Source organism: Elaeis guineensis, chromosome 11, assembly GCF_000442705.2.
Source record: "Elaeis guineensis isolate ETL-2024a chromosome 11, EG11, whole genome shotgun sequence".
In the NCBI taxonomy this organism is placed as follows: domain Eukaryota; kingdom Viridiplantae; phylum Streptophyta; class Magnoliopsida; order Arecales; family Arecaceae; genus Elaeis; species Elaeis guineensis.
The window spans coordinates 115610520-115626178 of record NC_026003.2 but is presented as its reverse complement, the minus strand read 5'-3'; the positions used below and the strand labels follow the sequence as shown (position 1 = coordinate 115626178).

Here is a 15659-nt window from a genome sequence, read left to right as displayed (position 1 = left end):
CTTCCCGGCGGGAAGAGCGCCTTGCCGACCCAGTGACTCTCGATCGTTGAGCTCTTGTCTTTGTCATGCTTCCCCTACCTGGCGCGCCAATCTGTTGCGGCCAATCGCCTCGTCGCCCGATCGCGGGGAGCGTGCACCTGCAAAAGAAAGTCCGCACTGACCGGAGGCGGCTCCGGCGGGGACCCTCCGACGGTCAAGTCAGAGAGGTGACTGGGCAACAGTAAAATGCAGACAGAGAGCTCTGAGAAGGAGAGTGGGAGAGGAAGAGAGAGGAGCGAGCCTGCGTATGTGGGAGAGACGGGCGGATCGATCCCTTGCACTGTTGCCTTCCCCGGTTTATATAGTGGAGCACAGTATGGCGCCGTCATTAATGGCGCGGACACGTGAGGAACTGTCAACTCACTGTAGACTGTCAGAGCCGCCGTGAAAATGTCATGTCGCCGTGTGGACGTCTAATCACCAGGGTTGACCTCGCTCTCGGCGGGACAATGCCCCTGGGGAACTGTGCCGCATGTCCGTATCAGAGCTGACAACGTCTGACGGCCGTACGGCGATTGGTGGAGTCAGCCGACCCAGGTCGGTGGCCAACAGAGTGGCGTCGGACTCCTCCGTCGTCGGCGAGCTTCAAGTGAGTCGGCCTCTGGGTTTGGTCGGTCGGGAGGGATACGCCCGACATACCTCCAGTCGGTGATTGGGCCATTGAAAAGCCGTCGGTAGCGTCCGTTAGTCGGGCACTCCCGGCTTTCAATCGGGGCGCTCCGACCGTCAATCGGTCGGTATGCCCGTCAGTCGGTCGGTCGGCCAGTCGGAGACGGTCGGTCGGGCCGCCAGCCGGTCGGGCCCTCCGATAGTCGGTCGGTCGGTCGGTGGGTATCCTCCAACAGACATCAAAATATGAAGGCACACTTAACTCTAAAGGAGAAATCAAGCATCATATCAAGTTTGCAAGCTGAGGGTCATGGTGTTGCTATAGTGAAAACCATTTAAGTTGGACATACCCTTGATCATATTGGTGCTATCTAAAAGGAGCCACACAATATTTTTCTTAAGGTTGGCGAGGGCATAAATGATGCACCATCCTTGACACTTGCTGATGTTGGGGTTGCTTTACAATTGAAGCTAAAGAGAATGCTGCATCTGTCAATTGTTTTTGGCTAACAGGCTCGAACAGATTCCATATAACTTGGAGAATACCTGGTTTGAATAGTTGTTGTCTGGTCCTTTGTTGCATAATCTAATGGCCTTGAAGATGAAGAGTGAAATTCTTCTTCTTTTCTCAGTGCCTAGTGAGTTAATTGAAGCTCCCCCCAATTTCTTCATCTTCATCTCATGTTTGGATACAAGCAACTACCGACTCTTGTATGAAATTATACTTATTTTCCTTTGCACGCAGAAGTTTGGGAAGAATTTATTGCTTCAATTAGTTTTCCTTGCTAAATCTTCTAGTGAGCATTTTTTTATAAAAATTATACAAACATGCATGGTCCAATAGAAGCTATTTGCTTTTTTTTTTTTTTTTTTGATTTATGCAAGTGTCATTTTCTCTTTATCATGTATCTTCAAATTGAAACAGAACTTCACTATATTATTCTTAATTTGATTCTAAACTACCTGCGTAACTGATAGTTGATGCTTTATACCTTACTCAAGCAATGGTATTCACCAAATTTTAGCATGGGCTATCGCACGTGAACTTCATAAATATTTTAAGTCTCGATATTGGACCCTAAGTCGATACATAATATTTAGATCTGTACTATATATATATGCTGGAGTCATCACATGTTGATAGAGAAATATTAAGCCCTTGCATTATGTTGATATCATATTTATTTGGTATAGTATGATCCATATCGACCAGTTTATATTAACATCTTGTTTAGATCATCTCCTAAAATTTGAATTTTAATGGGTTAAATAGAAAAAAAATATAAAAATTTGAACAATAATAACACTATGTATACAGTTGTTCTATAGGAGGTTTGATGGCCTTCAACTCTATCATCATTGTCAGCTAAAGCTTTATGGGTCACTATAGAGGGAACCATTTTTATCCATAAAATTTGAATAATGCATAGATTAGATACAGGATCTACGTATATAATTCTATATTTGCTTTGTTTGATTGAATAATATGTTTCTAAAAAATAGATATTAAAAGATACTGATGGAGAATTTTTTTAGGATACCTGATTCTTGAGATTATATCTAAAGACCCTAAACTACATCCACTAATATATTTTAGATTTAGGATATGTGATTAATATACAAAAGATAGAATTTTGAGAAGGAATGCAAAGTACATAATAGGCTATAAAACCTTTCATTTTAGATAAAAATAATGAAAATATGTAGAGTATATATGGTTTAAAAATTAAATCAAACTCTATCCAAGCTTCCAGCTGCATCAGTTGAACATTAACAATAAGTATCAACATTAAATTAACCACTAAATATCAGAATAGATTGACAATAATTATGATTTTTATGTTGATAAAAAATAATTTTATCCAAATTAACTTAAGGGCCATACTGGTATGACTATAATTATTTTATATTTATCATAATTTATGATATAGAATTGAGCAAGCCTTATCTCTTTTAGTGTATTTATTACAAATTATATCTAGAAAACTACACTTATGTAACAAATCCAAACTATAAAAATACTATGTAATTAATTAAATAATATTCTTGAGCTCACTTCAAACTAACAAGGTGCATAAAAAATATGACATCCCATATGTACTTTAAAAAAAAGATGATCAATGAGAAATTCTTTTTCTACTTTATCATAATCTTTTTTAGGAGGTCTTTGCTTTCAAAATGATATCTCTTTTACTTCTTTGTTGATTAGATAACATGTCTAAAGTACAATGAATGCATAGATATTTTGTCTTGGATAGTTCCATATATTTGGATCTAATTTTATTAGCACTAGAACACTGGATCCCATCTGTCATTTTTTTTTACTTCGTAAGAAGTTAGGTTATGACATAAATATAAAATCAATACAACAGAGAATATGAGAATAAGTAATAAAAGAAAAAATATATAACATGCTTATCCAAAAAATAATACAAAATAGAGAGAGGTTGAAATAGATACAAAAATAAATCTACATATATAATGAAAATATCAAATATTCAGAGTTAATATTTTTCAAATGATCTAATTAAATTAAGTATCAAAATAAATCATAAGTGATTTTTATCTTGCACTTTATTGAGCAAAACAGATCTTCAATTTTCAACTTCCAATTGCATATCTTATAACATCCCTTTGGACTCAAGCTAGTATGCTTCTTAATTTATCGACTGTACAGATAATTTTTTTTATTTATATTAAATTTTTTAATATTAAATATATCTAATAATTTATTTATATCATCAACTTCAATTGTAGAATGCTCTGATGCCTTCCTTACCTCTATCACTAGTATTAATTTTGTGTGGGAGATAAGGATGTTATAATTATAAAATAAAATATATAAAAGTAAAGATTAATATTTTAAAAAATATAATTTACTCATCCAAAAGATTAGGTGATCCTTATGCTTGGTATCTTTTTTATGATATTAGAAACAAAAAGGGTTGTCCATATATGTAATTTGTACAGTAATAACTGCACAAATAGAATTTAGAATCCAGATAGGGATTTAAAAATTTTGTTATTATAGAATCTACCAACGAACGAAGATATGCAGCAACTCCTGAACATGAAGCAATCATGTTCTTAGATGCTGACATTCTCATTTGTTTTCTCATTCTCGGTTTGAAGTATGATAAATCAATGACCATGTCTAGTATATACTTGCCCTATAGAATATTTTTGATTGGAATAAAACTTATGAATCGGACACAAGTTATATTCTAACTCAAATTGAAGTTGTGAATCGAATACAAGTCATATTCCAACCCCTTTGCACTATAAAATATTTTCGGTTGGAATAGGATTTATGAATCAACGACTCTTATTCCAATCAAAATTGGACTTGTGAATAGAACATAAAGCATATTCTAAATTTAGCATAGGGTATAGTATATGAACTTCACTAATATTTTAAGTTTTGGTATTGGACCTTAGATTGGTATATTACATTTAAATCTGTATTGTATGTATACTGAAATCAACACAACTTCTATATTATATATTGGTGCAGGGATATATTGAGTTCCTACATCATGCTGATATAATATTTGGTTGGTATTATACATTTCGTATCGTCTAGTATGTGCTAAAATCTTCTTTTGATTATCTCTTAAAATTAAAATTTTTAAATGATTAAGTAGAAAAAAAATATAAATTTAAAAAATAATAACTTTATGTGGATAGTTGTTCCATAGGATGCTTAATGATTTTCAGCTCAATCATTATTGTCAGCTAAAATTTTATTTGTCATTATATAAGAAATTATTTTTATCTATAAAATTTAGATAATACACAGATTAGATATAGAGTCCACGCATATAATTCTATACAAGCTTTGTTTGATTGAATAATATGTTTCTACAGATATGGATATTAAAAGATATCGATGGAGAATTTTTCTAGGGTTCTTGATTCTTGAGATTACACTTAGAGACCCCAAATTACACTCATTAATATATTTTAGATTTAGGATATGTGATTAATATATAAAAGTTGGAATCTAGAGGGAGAAATTCAAAACACATAATAGGCTATAAAATCTTTTATTTTAGATGAAAATAATGAAAATTAGTGGAGCACGTAGGACTTAAAAATTAAATTGAACTCTATCCAAGCTCTCAACTATACTAGTTAGACATCAGTAATAAGTATTAATATTAAATTAATCACCAAATATCAGAATAGATCAGCAATAATTATGATTTTTGTGCTAGTGAAAAATATTTTCATTCAAATTAATTTTAAAGCTATATTGGTATGACTATAATTATAGAATAGAGTAAGTCTTGCCTTTTTTAGCGTATTTATTATGAATTATATGTAGAAAACTGCACCTACTCATTCAAGAGTAGGAATATAGAAAAAAATCTCACAATCATACAGTAACAAATCTAAACAATAAAAATATTATCTGATTAACTAAATAATATTATTGAGCTCACTTCAAACTAACCAGGTGTATAAAAAAAATATGATAAGTCTATAAATCTTTTTTTTAAAAAAAAGATGATCGATGAGGTATTTTTTTTGTACTCGTCCATCATAATTTTTTTTTAGAAGTCTTTACCTTCAAAGCCACATCTCTTTTACTTCATTGTTGATTAGATAACTTGTTCGAAGTATGGTGAATGTGTGGATATTTTGCCTTGAGTAGTTCTATATCTTAAGGTACAATTTTATTGACACTAGTACATCAGATTCCATGCATCTCTTCTTTATATTCTACAAGAAGCTAGATTATGATATAAGTACAATATCAATACAATAGAGAATATGAGAACAAGAAACATAAAGAAAAATATAAAACATGCTTATCCAAAAACTAATACAAAATAAAAAGAGAGTAAAATAGATATAAAAATAAATCTATATATATAATTAAAATATAAAATATTCAAAATTAATATTTTTTAAATGATCCAATTAAACTAAGTATCTAAATAAATCACAAATGATTCTTATCTTTCACTCTATTGAGCAAAACAGATCTTTAGTTTTCAACTTCTAATTGCATATCTTACAATTTTCTTTTAGACTCAAGTCAGTGTGCTTCTTGATTTGCCAACTATTAAGATGATTTTTTTATATTAAAATCTTTAATACCCGATGTATCTAAAAATTTATTTATATCATCAATTTTAATTATAGAATTCTCTAAATTTCTTCCTTACCTATATCACAAGTATTAGTTTTGTGTGAGAGATAAGAATGTTATCATTAAAAAAATAAATATTTAAAAAAAAATATTTTACTTACCTAGTGGATTAGATGATCTTTATGCTTGGTATCTTTCTTACGACATTGAATACCGTTGGAGGCTTGATGGCCTTTAGCTCCATCATTGTTAGCTAAAACTTCATTGGTCATTATACAAGGAATCATTTTTATTCACAAAATTTGGATAATGCATAGATTAGATACAAAGTCTACATATATTATTCTATATTAGCTTTATTTGATTGAATAACATGTCTCTACAAATATAGATATTAAAAGATACTGATGGATAATTTTTTTAGGATATTTGGTTCTTAGATTATATCTAAAGACACCAAAATACACCCACTAATGCATTTTCAATTTAGGATATGTAATTAATACACAAAGATGAAATTTAGAGGTAGAATTCAAAGTATATAATAGGTTATAAAATCTTTCATTTTAGACAAAAATAATAGAAATAGGTGGAGCATGTAAGATTTAAATTAAATTTTATCCAAGCTCCCAACTACACTAGTTGGAGATCAGTAATAAGTATCATCATTAAATTGACTATTAGAATAGATTGGCAACAATTATGATTTCTGTGCTGATGGAAAAATTTTTTATTCTAATTAACTTTGGGGCCATATTGGTATGATTATAATTGTTTCACATTTATCACAAGTATGACATAGAATAGAGCAAGTCTTGTCTCTTTGAGCGCATTCATTATGAATTATATTTAGAAAACTATACCTACAAATTTAAGAGTAGCAATATAGAAAAGACCATACAGTCATTCAGTAACAAATCTAAACTACAAAGATACTATATAATTAACTAAATAATATTTTTGAGCTCACTTCAAACTAATAAGGTGCATAAAAAAATAATAAGTCCATATATCTTTTAAAAAAAGGGTGATCGTCTTCCGTGAGGTGAATTCAACAACTGATTGGGTGGCATCTTTTGTAGCAGAGCACATGGGAGAAATCCTTTAGACTGCGATCGGGGTTATCCCAGGATAGCTTCTGAATATTTTATTTTCTGATTCTCTTAGTTGTATTCATATAAGGCTTATTTGAATGAACCATCTTATCAAAAAAAAAAAAGATGATCACTAAGATATTCCTTTCCTACTCCTCCATTATAGATTTTTTTTAAAAATCTTTATCTTCAAAGTAACATCTCTTTTACTTTTTTATTGATCGGATAACTTGATCGGAGTTTGGTGAATGCATGGACATTTTATCTTGGATAGTTTCATATCTTTCGGTATGATTTTGTTGATATTAGTACACCAAATCTCATCTATCTCTTCTTTATGTTTTGCACGATGCTAGGTCATGATATAAGTATAACATCAATATGACAGAAAATATGAGAACAAGTAACATAAAGAAAAACACATAACATTCTTATCCAAAAAATAATACTAAATAGAGAGAGATTAAAATAGATATAAGATAAATCTATATATATAATTAAAATATAAAATATTCAAAGTAAATATTTTTCAAGTGATCCAATTAAACTAAGAATCTAAATAAACCACAAGTAGTTCTTACCTTGCACTCTATTGAGCAAAAGAGATTTTTGATTTTCAACTCTCAATTACATATCTTACAACACCCCTTTACACTCAAGTTAGTATGCTTCTTGGTTTGCCAACTATAAAGATAAATTTTTTATATTAAAATCTTTAATACCCGATATATCTCAAAGTTTATTTATATCATCAACTTCAATTGTCGAATGCTCTGATGCCTTTCTTACCTATATCACAAATATTAGTTTTGTATGAGAGATAAGAATGTTATCATTAAAAAATAAAATATAAATAAAATAAAATAAAATTAAAATTAATATTTAAAAAAAAATAGTTTATTCATCTAGAGGATTAGGTGATCTTTATACTTGATATCTTCCTTACGACATTGAAAATAAAAGGGGTTGCTCATGCAATTTATATAGTAGTAGCTATACGATAGTATTTAAAATCTCCTTGTACAGGATAAGGATTGTGAAATTTTGTCCTTATAAAATCTACCAATCTAAGAAGATATGCAGTAACTCCCGAACATGAAGCAATCATGCTATTAGATGCTGATGTTCTTACTTGTTCTCTCGTTCTTGGTCTGAAACATAGTAAATGAATGACCATGCCTAGTATATATGCTTGCACGGTGGAATATTTTCGATTAGGATAAAACTTGTGAATTAGACACAAATCCTATTCAAATCTAAGTTGAAGTTGTGAATAGAACAGAAATTGTATTCCAACCCCTTGCACTGTAGAATATTTTTGATTACACTGTAGAAATCCACAACTCCTATTCCAACCCAAATGCTGGAATCATCATAATTTTTGTATCATATGTTGGTGCAGGGATATATTGAACCCTTGCGTCATGCTGATGTCATACTTTGTTAGTATCGTATATTCCATATCGATCAATATATTATTAAAATATTATTTCGATCATCTCCTAAAGTAAAATTAACTGGTTAATTGGAAAAAAAATATATAAATTTGAACAATAATGTTACTATATGGATATTTGTTCTATTGAAGACTTGATGGCTTTTAGCTCCATCGTTGTTGTCAACTAAAGCTTCATTGGTCATTTTATAGGGAACCACTTTTATCCACAAAATTTGGATAATGTATAGATCAGATATAGAGTCCACATATATTTTTTTGTACTAGCTTTGTTTGATTGAATAACGTGTCTCTACAAACATAGACATTAAAAGATACTGATGAAGAATTTTTTTAGGATATTTATTCTTAGGGTTATATCAAAGACCCTAAACTACACCCACTAATGTATTTTTAATTTGGGATATATGATTAATATGTAAAAGATAGAATTTAGAGGGAGAATTCAAATTATATAGTAGGCTATAAAATCTTTTCTTTTGGATAAAAATAATAGAAATAGTTGGAGCATATAGGACTTAAAAATTAAATTAAAACTTATCCAAGCTTCCAACTACACCAATTAGATATCAGCAATAAGTATTAGCATTAAATTAACCATTGAATATCAAAATAGATCGACAACGGTTATGATTTTTATGCTGGTGAAAAATATTTTCATTCTAATTAACTTTGGGACCATATTGGTATGACTATAATTATTTTACATTTATCACAAGTGTGATATAGAATAGAGCAAGTCTTGTCTCTTTGAGTGTATTTATTATGAATTATATCTAGAAAACTACACTTATTCATTCAAAAGTAGCAATATAGAAAAGATCCCACAGTCATTCAGTAACAAATCCAAACTATAAAAATACTATATAATTAATTAAATAATATTTTTCAGCTCACTTTAAACTAACAAGGTATATAAAAAAATACAATTAGTCCATATGTCCTTTAAAAAAGGGTAGCTGATGAGTTATTCTTTTCCTACTCCTCCATCATAGTCTTTTTTTGAAAGTCTTTGCCTTCAAAGTTACACGATCTCTTGCTTTTTTGTTGATCGGGTAACTTGTCTAGAGTATATATAGCAATGCATGGATGTTTTACCTTAGGTAAGTTCATATCTTTCGATGTGATTTTATTGGCATTAGCATACCAGATCCCATCCATTTCTTCTTTATATTTTGCAAAAAATTAGATCATGATATAAATATAATATCAATACGATAGAGAATATAAAAATAAGTAATAGAAGAAAAACATATAACATGCTTACCCAAAAAATAATACAAACTAGAGAGAGATTGAGATAGATACAAAAATAAATCTATATATATAATGAACATGCAAAATGTTTAGAGAATATTTTTTTTCAAGTAATCCAATTAAATTAAGCATCTAAAAGAATTACAAGTGATTCTTACCTTGCACTCTATTGAGTAAAAGATATCTTCAATTTTCAATTGGCAATTACATGTCTTACAACATCTCTTTGGACTCAAACTTGCTTCTTAATTTACTGACTACAAAGATGATTTTTTATTTATTTATATTAAATAATTTAATATCAAATATATCTAAAAATTTATTTATATCATCAATTTCAACCGTAGAATGCTCTAATACCTTTCTTACTTATATCAGAAGTTTTAATGTTGTGTGAGAGATAAGGATGATGTCTTAGAAAATAGAATAAAATAAAAGTAAAACTTAATATTTGAGAAAAAATTGGCTTACTCACCTAGAGTATTAGGTGATACTTATGCTTGATAATTTTCTTAAAGCATTAGATATAAAAGGGGTTGTCGATGCAATTTGTACAAATAATAGTTACATAAATAATATTTAGAATCTTTACGTATTGGAGAGGAATTATGGGATTTTGTCAAGATCTACCAATCAAAAAAAGATGTGCAACAACTGCCCAATATGAAGCAATCATGCTTTTAAATATTGATATTTTTATTTTTTTCTTTCATTCTTAATAGAACATAATAAATCAATGATCATATTTAGTATATATATATCTATTCTATAGAATATTTTTGGTAGAGACAAGAATTATGAGTCGGACATAAGTCCTGTCCCAATCCAAATTCAAGTTGTGAATAGAACATATGTTGTGTTCCAACCTTTACGAGTGGAGTGCTGTGCCATCTATGCATAGCGCGATCCAACGGTCGTGATGCTTTCGCGCGAAGAGATGCTTAACCCAAACCCTCCGCAGGTAGCCCAATGGCCGGGACCCGAAGCCGCCTCAAACCCCCATGAACAGCCCCAAAAGTCCAAAGCTAGGGGCGTCGGCGTCGGCGGGAGAAGCGGGAGGGGACGGTTAGCCCCACCGGCGAAGGGGCATTGCCGGCCCGCGAGTAGGAGGGGAGTACGAGGAGGAGCAGGCCCTTCCCCACGTCGTATGCCTCCGATCTACCGATGTTCAGCTCGTTACATGCCTGGATTTTGTTATTGTTTGGGTAAGTTTGTGGGCAGGTGAGATTGGGATGGAGCGAGTCCCAGATGATTGCTGGGCAAGGGACGTGGGTATCTCCCCATCCATCATCGGTTCTTTTCATCGCAGAGAGGCGGCGCTCATGAAGGTAAATTATGGACTTGATTTGAGCCCTTTTTTTATTAAAGCTGCTTGCTTTGCATTTTTTGTTTGTTTGTGGATTGGTCATAATATTAAATGATACTGCATTGACTGTTGATTTTATGTATATATGCCATTATCTGCATGTCTGCATGCATTTCCCTATGCATGCATTTGTTGGTCAACTAATGGATTTTCTCCCCTTACATCAACTGTGGTGATAAATACTACATGTGATGTATCCTTTTGTATGGCCAATTCCTGGTGTTAGATATGATTTCATAGTTTTTTGCGAGGCTTTTTTCTTTGGGAGAAATATGGAGACTAATGATATTAAACCATTAGTCAATTTATTTAATAAAGAGCCAAATGTACAATGAAGTAGAACAGAGAAATAGGAAATATCCAAAGTTTTAAGTGGCAGGACAACCACTTCCAGTATAAAAGGAAAGAAACCTGCTTAGACGATAGACATCAAAACTAAACAGGACTCAGAAGGTATGTTAGAAAGCAGAACAAACAACAGCAAAACAAGTTTACTACTATTTCATCAACTGATCATGACCAGAGGCTAAGCAAAGACATCTTATAACAGGAGGTGATGTGTTTACAGGAGCGTTTGGCCAGGATAGATGTTGTTGCACTAGATGACATTGATCTTTGTATCACTTCTACATTTCAATAGAATATATGTACACACACACACACACACACACGCACACATACACACACACATATATATATATATATATCAGACGGTTGCAATATTTGCTCCACTAATATCTTATATTTCTCTCCTTTGCCAACCTATTCGTTCTGACCAACAGACAGGAGCCGTTACAGAAGGAAAGCCTGTTGTAATGGCTGTTGCTTATTTGGCTTATAAAGAATTTGAAATCCCTTATCCAGCCGCCGCAATAGAGAGAAACATCATCACATCCAATTGCAAAGGCTATTATAACCAAAGCAGAGTTGCTGAATTTGGAACTCTCTTGCAGAAGAACACAGTCTATAGAACCTGATTTTGGTACCTTAGCAGAAATTGATGGTTCTTTGGTTGCTGTTGATACCAATTAGGTCCATGAGCATTTTAAAGTAAAGCATCACACTCTGAATTGATGGATCTAGAAAATCAGGTAGCATGTCTGTCATCTATAGTGACATCCATGATGCAGAATCTACTGGGGATAGGTATATATCTAAATGATAAGCTCATATACGTATATGCCAATTATGAATTGTTTGATAGTGTGAAATGCATTAACGTCACCCTTTTCAACAAGTTTTTCCCTCTTCCTCTTTTCGGTTTGGTAAGCTTTGCTTTGTCAGGGTAAACTTAATATTTTTGTGATTCTTGATAAATTTACAACTTATAGAAGATCCTTGGCTTCAATATCTTCGCAAAATGCATCATTTTCTACTTAGAAATGTTAGATATATATTCTTAGACCTATTCCTTTGGATTGGAAGGCTGCAGGAGAAAGGAAGCAAGGGATTCCTCTTATCAGGCAACAGGGAAGAGACAGCTGCAAGTGTTCGCAAGATAGTTGGAATTGGACATCAAAAAAATAAAAGCATCCTTAACTCAAAAGCAGAAATCAAGTATCATAACAAGTTTGCAAGCTAAAGATCACGGTGTTGCTATGTGAACCATTTTTAAGTTAGAAATACCCTTGATCATATTGGTACCATCTAATATTTGCCATACAATATTCTTCTTAAGGTTGGCAATGGCATAGATGATGCACCATCCTCGGCACTCGTTGATGCTGGAGTTGCTTTATAAATTGAAGCAAAGGAGAATGCTGCATCTGTCATTCATTTTGGGTATGCAAAAGGCTTGAACATTTTCTGTAAGCAGCCTAGTTTGGAAAATATCTGGTTTGAGTAGATATTGCCTGTTCCTTTGTTGCATAATCTAATCGCCTTGAAGATGAAGAGTGATACTGTTCTTCTTTTGTCAGTGCTTAGTGAGTGAACTGAAGCTTGTATGAAATTTTGTCATTTTCGCCTCATGTTTTGACACAAGTAACCACCTATTCTTGTAAGAAATTTTACCTATTTTCTTTTGCATGCAAAAGTTTGGGAAGAATTTATTGCTTCAATTAGTTTTCCATGCTAAATCTTCTAATAAGCATTTTTAATAAGAGTTATACAAAAATAGATCTTCCAATAGAAAGTATTTGCTCTTTTGTTTTGTGATTTATGCAAGTATCATCTCCTCTTTATCATGTATTTCCAAATTGAAAAAGAACTTTCCTATATTATTCTTAATTTGATTACAAATCGCCTTTGTAGACTGATTGTTGGTGCTTTATACCTTGCTCAAGCAACAATGGCAAAGGTTCACCAAAATTTAGCATGGGTTGTAGCATAGGGACTTCACCATTGATTTAAGTCTCAGTATTGGATCCTGAACTAGTACATTACATTTACGGGGTGTTTGGTTGGGGGGAGTGAGGGTTTGAAATCGAAATCGGAATGCATGACTACCATTCCAACTGTTTGGTTGGGAGGAGTCTCATTTCGATTCCGATTTCAGAGTGGAATGGGAATGGGTCAATCTATATAGAACTCAATCCCTACTCTCCTCTATGGATTCAATTTTTCATTCTAATTTCGATTTCGGTCACGAATCAAACACTTCGGGAGATTTGGCCATTCCGACTCCGATTCCAAGTCATTCCGATTTCGGTTACGAACCAAATGCCCCCTTAGAGGGTGTTTGGTTTGTAATCAAAATCAGAATAGGAATAGGAATCGAAATGACTTAGAATCAGTCTCCTGAAACATTTGGTTCGTGAAATCGGAATCTGAATCGAAATTGGAATGAAAAATTAAATCCATAGAGGAGAATAGAGATTGAGTTCTATATAAATTAAACCATTTCCATTCCATCTCGAATTCGAAATCGGAATGGGATTTTTCCCAATCAAACAATTGGAATGGGAGTCATCTATTCCGATTTCGATTCTAGACCTTCATTCTCCCAACCAAACACTCCTTTAGGTTAGTATTGTATTTATACTGGAGTCGTCACAACTTCTGTATCATGTGTTGGTACTGGGGTATATTGAGCCCTTTCATTATGCTGGTATCATATCTGGTTGGTACCATACATTCCATATTGACCAGTACATGTTAATACTTAAAATCTCTGGCATCTATGATTAAGTGGTTGAAAAACTATATCTCAACCAGATAGATTTTTCTAATTTCACTGCATTGTAGGTTGCCGAATAGACAACGGTGTAAGAGATGGGCCGAGCTGACAACAGGATTACGGCCTGTTCATGCATAACACTGTGATATTCCACCCTGCAGATGTTATTTGCTATGTATTCCCAAGATGAACACAAATGTCTTGACTAAATACTTAATCAATCATTTTTAGAGAATTCACCTATTTGTTTTGTTTGTGCTTATAACATATTTTTTCCTCTCTACTCTGATTGCAGATTAGTAGTTCATTTCACATGGGCCTCTTGTTCACTCATGGTCAATGTAGCATGTGTTTTTGGCTAATGCATGGTCCTATGTGCATGTTTGAGTTTCTTGGATTGGGTTATATTTGTTTTTCCTTGATTTTATGTTCTGTATGGTAAATATAAAATGTTTTAGAAACTCTAAATCCTTCTAGCTAGCAATTTGAAATGTTGGTAGATCGAGCAAATTGCAAAGGAGATTTTTTTTTTGATGTCCTGTTCTCCTTCGTACTTGGCTTCTAATGGTATGGTAGGGTTTTAGTGTGAAAATGGATTGGCACATTACAATATGGCCTAAAATGTGACAGGAAAATAAAGGTCATGGATATACCTGAACCAACATCGAAGGAATAACAACAGCTACTGTCCCTGTTTCTTCTGTCATACGTTGATTACCATTTTTCTGAAAATGTAGGAGGAAATATCAGAAGTTATTTACTTTTAAGAATAAAATAAAATTCAGTGATGCTTTTTTTACCAAAAAAGTGGAATGATGTTTATAAATATCAAATCTTATAGCATAAATAATGAAATAGAAATATTTATGCATTGTAGGATGTGTCACAAAAAAATTTGAACCATGCGCCCTTACAGAACAACGGTACTGGACTTGGCTTTAGTTATTCAGAACGACGCTCTTTGCTAATATTGATTTGGAGTAATTTTTCATGCACCACGTACGGTGTAACAGGAGTGTACCATACATTGATATTGGGGCATGTAATATAAAAAAAATAGATATCTAATATTATTTATTTTTTTAATATTTAATGATAAAATTATTTTTTTATAGAATAAAAAAATAATATTATTTTTTTTGATGTTTTGTATGATTTTTTATGAATATATATGACTTTCTAAACAATATATATGATTTTTTATTTTTTTATGATATTATGAATAATATATGTTGGGTATAAAATACCCACGGTTGAAACCCTCAGCAGAACCGACATCAGAATGGTTCCGCCCGGACTCCTACGGGAGCCGGGCTCCACCACCGACATCAGAATGGTTCCGCCCGGACTCCTACGGGAGCCGGGCTCCACCACCGACATCAGAATGGTTCCGCCCGGACTCCTACGGGAGTCGGGCTCCACCACCGACATCAGCACAGCTCCGCCTCCTACGGGAGCCGGGCTCCGCTCTCAATATCAATCGCTGGTAAGCTCAATCCGGACTCCTATCAGAGCCGGACTTCACCCTTGACTTTGTTTGCAGCGCAGCTCCGCCCGGACTCCTACGGGAGCCGGGCTCTGCCGCCATCATCACAGCTCCGCCCGGACTCCTACGGGAGCCG

The 15659-nt window shown here is 33.0% G+C and overlaps 1 long non-coding RNA gene across 3 annotated transcripts; it reads left to right on the top strand.

Annotated features, from left to right (window-relative positions):
• The first annotated feature begins 889 nt into the window (after positions 1-889).
• On the top strand, positions 890-14280 carry LOC105053999 (uncharacterized). Of its 3 annotated transcripts, none has more exons than XR_003802137.2 (4): positions 890-1286; positions 10515-10881; positions 12345-12701; positions 14106-14280. It is a non-coding gene; the product is annotated as an uncharacterized lncRNA (long non-coding RNA). The 3 variants fall into 3 exon arrangements; XR_003802138.2 differs by lacking the exon at positions 14106-14280 and having other exon boundaries at positions 12345-12509; positions 12598-12966; XR_833543.3 differs by lacking the exon at positions 14106-14280 and having other exon boundaries at positions 12345-12966.
• Positions 14281-15659: the final 1379 nt, after the last annotated feature.